We start from the raw sequence: 7887 nt of genomic DNA, 5'->3' as shown, positions 1-7887 counted from the left end.
TAGCTAAATAAATAAATAAATCCATCCATCCATCCATCCTCCTGGTCTTGGCCTTGGAATAGTACCTCAGTAACACAATTGTCCAGATCGGAATCACCGGGGCGTGTTATTTCTGAAAATCCTGAGGCCAGTTAAGTTAGGCATGCTCTAAACTTATCCTTGGCATCCTAGCTCAGCATGCACAGCATGGGCCATTTGTCCTCTTCTATATGTCTTGCAGTGTTTGCTACCCATTCCCAGCCTCTTCAGGGAATTTCTTACTGTCCCATTCAGGATAAAATGTTCATAAAAAATAGGAAAGAATCTGCATCAATGATTCTCAAACCTTTGGGACATCAAAATCAACTAGAGTGCTTGTTAAAACACAGATTCCTGTGCTCCCAGAATTCTAGAGTTTCTGACTCTGGGGTGGACCTGGGAATTTTCCTCTCTAACAAGTCCCCAAATGATGCTAAGGCTGTTGGTCTGGGGACCATACTTGGAGAACCACTGCTCTATATCTTTAACCTCTTACTGGAGCATTCCTGCTTTAACTGGAATCTGACCATACGCTGCAGCTTTTGTAAATTAACTACTGTCCATACTCCCTCACTGTGGTTTTATCTATCTACTCTTTCTGGCCTAGATTCTAAAGTCCATCACTTAAGCCTGTCATCTCCCTTGACCTGTGGTCCTTTTGGCCTTCTTTCTCAGAAGAACCTCGAGCCAGACTGCTAGAGAAAAATCACACAGCCATGTAGTCGGTACCCCCCTAAAGTCACCTCCAAACTCAACTTACTCCATAAACCTGACTAGTTGCACGCTTTGGGTTGCTAGTCACCTGTTCAAATCTTCATCCCAAAACATCTCCCTTCAAGTTGAGCATTTTCAAGTCCTATCCAGGAAGGCATTACAAGCCCTCAGACCTTCCTGCACCAAGACATCCCACCATCCATCATCATAGTTGTGGTAGGCAGAATTCTAAAATGGCCCCAGGATTTTCCCCTATTCTCCGGGAGTGCTAAGTATGATGAATTTTACTCTGATGATTAGATTATTTTACAAGCACAAGGAAAGGAAAATTATGTGGGTGTTCCTAACCAAATCATAAGAGCCCTTTAAAATTCCAGTGTTTTCTCTAACTGGTCACAGTATAGGGACTCAGATTTCAAGCCTGTGAGAGATTCCACGTGCCACTGCTGACTTTACAGACAGATACAGATGAAATCAGGATTACAAGGTGAGGAGTGCAGCAAACTAATTAGAGGCCCCTAATAGCCAGCAAGGAAATGGGGAACTCAGTCCCAGTGCCAAAAAAACTCAATATTGCCAACGCCAATGACCTTGGAGGCATAATCTTCACTAGAGCCTCAGGTGTGAGCCCAACCCTGCTGACATCTTGATTTTGGTCTTGTGAGATGCTGAGAACCCAGTTAAGCTTGCCCACACTTATGACCTACAGAATGTGAGATACTAAATGGTTGTTTCTTAAGCCGTTAAATGTTTGTGGTAATTTGTTATGCAACAACAGAAAACTAACAGCTCAGTCAGGTTTCTCTCTTCCTCCACCTGTGCTCTGGACCCCACCTGGCAGCCAGCAGTAGAGGTCAGTGATTAAAAGCATGCCTCTGAATTCAGACCGCCTGGTTTTGAATCCCAGCTGCACCATTCGTGAACTCTCAGATTGGGCAAGGTGCGTGACCTCTCTATGCCTTCATTTCCTTGACTGATAACATTTACCCCATAGAATCAAGTGACTTGGTATTGTAAAGCATTTAGGACACATTTTGGCACATTTCAGTTGCTAAATGAATACTCGCTACTCCTGCTACTTCTTATGCTATCATCAACATCTCTTCCTGCTTTCTCGGGCATCTTCCTCCTTTCATTATCACATTTCCCATCTTCAGACTCTTTTTGACTGCTATGTTGCCCTCAGCATTTAAAAATTATTTTAAAATTATAAAATTAATACATGCTCATAAAAAGTTCCCCGTTCAGGGCCATTATAAAAAGTGAGAGTCTACTTATAATGGTTTGATATAGCCTTCCAGATCTTTTAAAAAATGCATTACCAAACACATAGGCACAGGGTTATTTTATTAGTTGAAAAAACTGAAGAACACTATGAATATTGTTCTGTGACTTGGTTTCACTTACTATACCTTGGCAAACTGCTTACCACAAGCTTTATTTTTTTTTAATTTTTATTTTATATTGGAGTACAGTTGATTGACAATGTTATGTTAGTTTCAGGTGTACAGCAAAGTGATTCAATTAGACATATACCTATTCTTTTTCAGGTTCTTTCCCCATTTAGGTTGTTACAGAATATTAAGTAGAGTCCCCCGTGCTATACAGTAGGTCCTTGTTGATTATCTATTTTATATGTAATAGTGTGTATATGTTAATCCCAAATACCTAATTTACCCCTCCCCCCACCTTTCCCCTTTGGTAACCATAAGTTTTTTTTAAGTCTGTTTCTGCTTTGTAAATAAATTCATTTGTATCATTTTTTTTTAGATTCCACATATAAGTGATATCATATGATATTTGTCTTTCTCTAACTTAGTATGATAATCTCTAGGTTCTTCCATGTTACTACAAATGGCATTATTTCATTCTTTTTAATGGCTGAGTAATAGTCCATTGTATATATGTACCACATCTTCTTTATCCATCATCTGTGGATGGATATTTAGGTTGCTTCCATGTCTTGGTTACTGTAAATAGTACTGCAATGAAACATTGGGGTGCATGTATCTTTTGTAATTACAGTTTACTTCAGATATATGCCCAGGAGTGGGATTGCTGGATCATATGGTAGTCTTATTTTTAGTTTAAGGAAACTCCATATTGTTCTCCATAGTGGCTGTACCTATTTACATTCCCACCAACAGTGTAGGAGGGTTTCCTTTTCTCCACACCCCCTCCAGCATTTGTTTGTAGACTCTTTTTTTTTTTAACATCTTTATTGGGGTATAATTGCTTTACAATGGTGTGTTAGTTTCTGCTTTATAACAAAGTGAATCAGTTATACATATACATATGTTCCCATATCTCTTCCCTCTTGCATCTCCCTCCCTCCCTCCCTCCCCATCCCACCCCTCCAGGCTGTCACAAAGCACCGAGCTGATATCCCTGTGCCATGCGGCTGCTTCCCACTAGCTATCTACCTTACGTTTGTTAGTCTGTATATGTCCATGACTCTCTCTCGCCCTGTCACAGCTCACCATTCCCCCTCCCCATATCCTCAAGTCCGTTCTCCAGCAGGTCTGTGTCTTTATTCCTGTCTTACCCCTAGGTTCTTCATGACATTTTTTTTTCTTAAATTCCATATATATGTGTTAGCATACGGTATTTGTCTTTTTCTTTCTGACTTACTTCACTCTGTATGACAGGCTCTAGGTCTATCCACCTCATTACAAATAGCTCAATTTCGTTTCTTTTTATGACTGAGTAATATTCCATTGTATATATGTGCCACATCTTCTTTATCCATTCATCCGATGATGGACACTTAGGTTGTTTCCATCTCCGGGCTATTGTAAATCGAGCAGCAATGAACATTTTGGTACATGACTCTTTTTGAATTATGGTTTTCTCAGGGTATATGCCCAGTAGTGGGATTGCTGGGTCATATAGTAGTTCTATTTGTAGTTTTTTAAGGGACCTCCATACTGTTCTCCATAGTGGCTGAACCAATTCACATTCCCACCAGCAGTGCAAGAGTGTTCCCTTTTCTCCACACCCTCTCCAGCATTTGTTGTTTCTAGATTTTTTGATGATGGCCATTCTGAGTGGTGTGAGATGATATCTCATTGTAGTTTTGATTTACATTTCTCTAATGATTAATGATGTTGAGCATTCTTTCATGTGTTTGTTGGCAGTCTGTATATCTTCTTTGGAGAAATGTCTATTCTGACTGGTGTGAGGTGATACCTCATTGTAGTTTTGATTTTCATTTCTGCAATAATTAGTAACGTTGAGCATCTTTTCATGTGCTTTTTGGCTATCTGTGTGTCTTCTTTGGAGGAATGTCTATTTAGATCTTCAACCCATTTTTTGATTGGGCTGTTTTTTGATATTGAGCTGCATGAGCTGTCTGTATATACCATATATACCACAAGATTTCTTTGTTTTTTAGATGTTGGGGGTAGGAGTTTATTTATTTATTTTTTTGCTGTGTTGGGTCCCCGTTTCCGTGCGAGGGCTTTCTCTAGTTGTGGCAAGCGGGGGCCACTTTTCATCGCGGTGCGCGGGCCTCTCACCCTCGCGGCTTCTCCTGTTGCGGAGCACAGGCTCCGGACACGCAGGCTCAGCAGTTGTGGCCCACGGGCCCAGTTGCTCTGCGGCATGCGGGATCCTCCCAGACCAGGGCTTGAACCCGTGTCCCCTGCATTAGCAGGCAGACTCTCAACCACTGCACCACCAGGGAAGCCCCTATACCACAAGCTTTAAATGGCCACAGAATTCCTTGGTTTGAAGGTGTTATGACTCATTTAACCATTCCTCTATCGCAATTCAGTGTTTCCTATTTCTCATTCTTCAATACTGTGATTTATAATATATATTTGATCACTCATGTGACCAAAATATGTTTCTCAGATATACTTGGTCTTTGTCCACAGTTTCTGGCCCACAGCTCCCAAAACCCTTGGAATGTCATGCGTGGCAAGAGCAATGGGAGCATCTTTTGTTATATTTGGTCTCTTGTCCTCAGTTCATGACAGAGCCTGAAAGGTGAAATGGGTGTCTTGTTATTCATAACAAACTCCTTTCCACCACAACTAGGTTTATGTTCATAAGGTGACTTCTGAAAAGTACCTAAAGATGGGGGGAGGGGATGGTTGCCAGGAAAACTTAACTGAATAGAGTTGGAAATTTCAGTCCCACCCCCTGACTGGGGAAAGAGGAGAGGGACTGGAGGCTGAAACAATCACCAATGGCCGATGATTTAATCAATCATGCCCATGTGATGGAGCCTCCATAAAAACCCAAGGCGGGGTTCAGAGAGCTTCTGGGTTGGTGAACACATGGAGGTGCTGGGAGAGTGCTCCGCAAGCAGAGGGTGCAGAAGCTCTGTGCCCCTTCCCACCTACTTTGCCCTATGCATCTCTTCCATCAGGCCGTTCCTGAGTTACAGCCTTTTATAATAAACCAGTAATACAGCAAATTAATCGAACCCAAACAGGGGGTTCCGAGACCTCTGATCTATAGCCAGTGTGTCAAAAGCACAGGTGAAGCCTGGCTTTTGAGTAGAATCTGAAGCTGGGGGGTGCGGTGGCACAGCCCTTATACGATTGAGCTCTTACCACGTAGAATCTGATGCTCTTTCCAGGCAGAGAGTGTCAGAATTGAGTTAAATCGTAAGACACACTGCTGGTGTCAGGATCTGCAAAGGAAGCTTACCGTACCCTTCCTACCCAATCCTTCGTTACCCCAAATGTTGCATTCCTATCTCCAGGATTCCTATCTTGAACTACCTCTGTAATTCAGTTGTCTTCTGATGGGCTTGGAATGCTAGTGGAGACAGGGACTACAGTACAAAATGGGTTAATCTCAAGTTAAAACTAAGCTATCCATTAAATACTGTACACTAAATGGCAGTCTCTGTACAACTACTTAATGAGGATATTATTGATTATACAGCAAATCAGTATCAGCCAGAAATGTACAGTATGGTCAGGAGACTGACAGCTACTGCATTTCATTTGTCACGTTATGAAAGTGGTAACAGTACACTGATGACACATGAGGGTCACCTTGTCCAGCCATGGGTGGGATACAGGCCAGAACCACTTTCCAGATGTTACTTAAAGCAGGTCTGAAGTAGGAGTTAGTCAGGCAGTCATAGACCTTCTAATAAGACCAGCTTTGCAAACACTATCTTTTGCTTGTCTCTGCTTATTGCTATCACTTTTTATAATCTCATTACAGCAGCTAGAAGTACTGGGTTAGTATAGGGAGTTATAAGCACAGCAAGGACATGCTCATACAGCTTAGCTCAGAGGGAACATTGGCCGGTCCCATCCATGTATCCCCATAATGACCAGACATTCCTGGTGGCACTCTCGTTGTCTCCCACACCTGGAAAACCATGAATTCTGCCATGCCACCTTCTTTCAAAAAACCTGTCTTCAACCACACAAACCTTTTGGGTACCTAGTCAGACCTAATCTGCACCATTTATTGGGAGATTGGTTCCACACATTGACCATCCAGGTCCTAGGGTCTGCGTATAAAGAAGTCTTACTTGCCTAAAGCTTCCTTTGTTTCTAGGAGTAGACACTAGGTGCTAGTAAAGAATATGTGACAACCTACCCTTCCACATATCTATCAGGGACCAGCTATGTGCCTGGCCTGCGTTAATAAACAATGAGTCAGCATCCTCTCTATCCCCAGGATAGTTCCTCCTTATGGGGAATGCTTAAATCTTTTTATTCTGTCCTCAACTCCACCATCCTTTTCTCCTTATCCCAAAGTCCCTGGAGATGACAAGACAGAACTATTCATGAATGATCCAATTCTACTGGTGTCGTGAGTGTTGTGGCCACTTTGAGAGGGGAAGAAAATGCTTCAGAATCACACACTTTTGCAATTCAACTTACTTGCTGTTTTACAACTTTTAATTCCAGAGGCTTTACAATGTCACATTTTCTTGTTTGTTGGTATAACTTTAGTAGTTCAAATCAAGAAAGAGATCACATGTTCTAATCCATCATGATGATGCAATATTTAGCTCTTCCTTGAAGCTGGAACTCAGCAATTTGTTTCCTATGAAATAACAATGTGATAATACAGTTGTGTAACAGATGTGATATAGAGAATCATTACCAATATCTTTAGTTTCCATTTTTAGGATAAAGCCAAAGGTCTTGACATTTCGCCTGAGCTTAGTTATCATTCTTCCCTTTATGACCACTGCAGGGCAGAAGTGACATTTAAAAGGCCATTAGGGACTTCCCTGGTGGTACAGTGGTTAAGAATCCACTTGCCAATGCAGGGGACACGGGTTCGAGCCCTGGTCTGGGAAGATCCCACATGCCGCGGAGCAACTAAGCCTGTGCGCCACAACTACTGAGCCTGTGCTCCAGAGCCCGCAAGCCACAACTACAGAGCCCGCGTGCCACAACTACTGAAGGCCGTGCGCCTAGAACCCATGCTCCGCGACAAGAGAAGCCACCGCAATGAGAAGCCCATGCACCGCAACTACAGAAAGCCCACGCACAGCAACTAAGTCCCAATGCAGACAAAAATAAATAATTAATAAATTTATTTAAAAAATAAAAAGGCCATCAATCCACTGCTCCAGGACTAGGGGTTGAGGTGAGGCAGGGTTACCCAATGCCAACACTCAGTGTGAAGGGAAGCCTGTCAAGCTACTGGCTCCTAAAGGGAGATGCTAAGATTCCATTACCCAGCTCTAAACTAGTACACTAAGGGTGAAGCCACCAGGAAACTTACAAAATCCCATATAATCCACAATATATTACTATTAACAGCATTAGGAATTAAATGTGAAAACTAGGATAAAAATAATTCCACAGGGCTCAAGGATATATTGTACAACATGGAATATAGCCAATATTTTGTAATAACTGTAAATGGAAAGTAACCTTTAAAATTCTATAAAAATAAATTGTACATTAAATAATAACAACTTCCACAGAATTGAAAAACTTTGGTTCCAGTCTTCTTGTAAGCTAGGGTCTTACAAGGTATGTCTGTTACCCAGTTAGAACACTGCCATTTGGCATCTACCATAAGCAGTGTTAGCTTTGGAGGGCAGAACAGGCACCAAGTAGGAAACCCCAAACAAAATCCAAAAAGCAAATCATAAGACAAACTGGACACAGGACACATAACCAACCTCTAGAGCTGCTGGGTATTTCCTAAACTTTATAG

The sequence above is a fragment of the Tursiops truncatus genome, chromosome 9 (genome assembly GCF_011762595.2).
Source record: "Tursiops truncatus isolate mTurTru1 chromosome 9, mTurTru1.mat.Y, whole genome shotgun sequence".
Taxonomy (NCBI): Eukaryota; Metazoa; Chordata; class Mammalia; order Artiodactyla; family Delphinidae; genus Tursiops; species Tursiops truncatus.
This window is presented reverse-complemented; position numbering follows the sequence as displayed.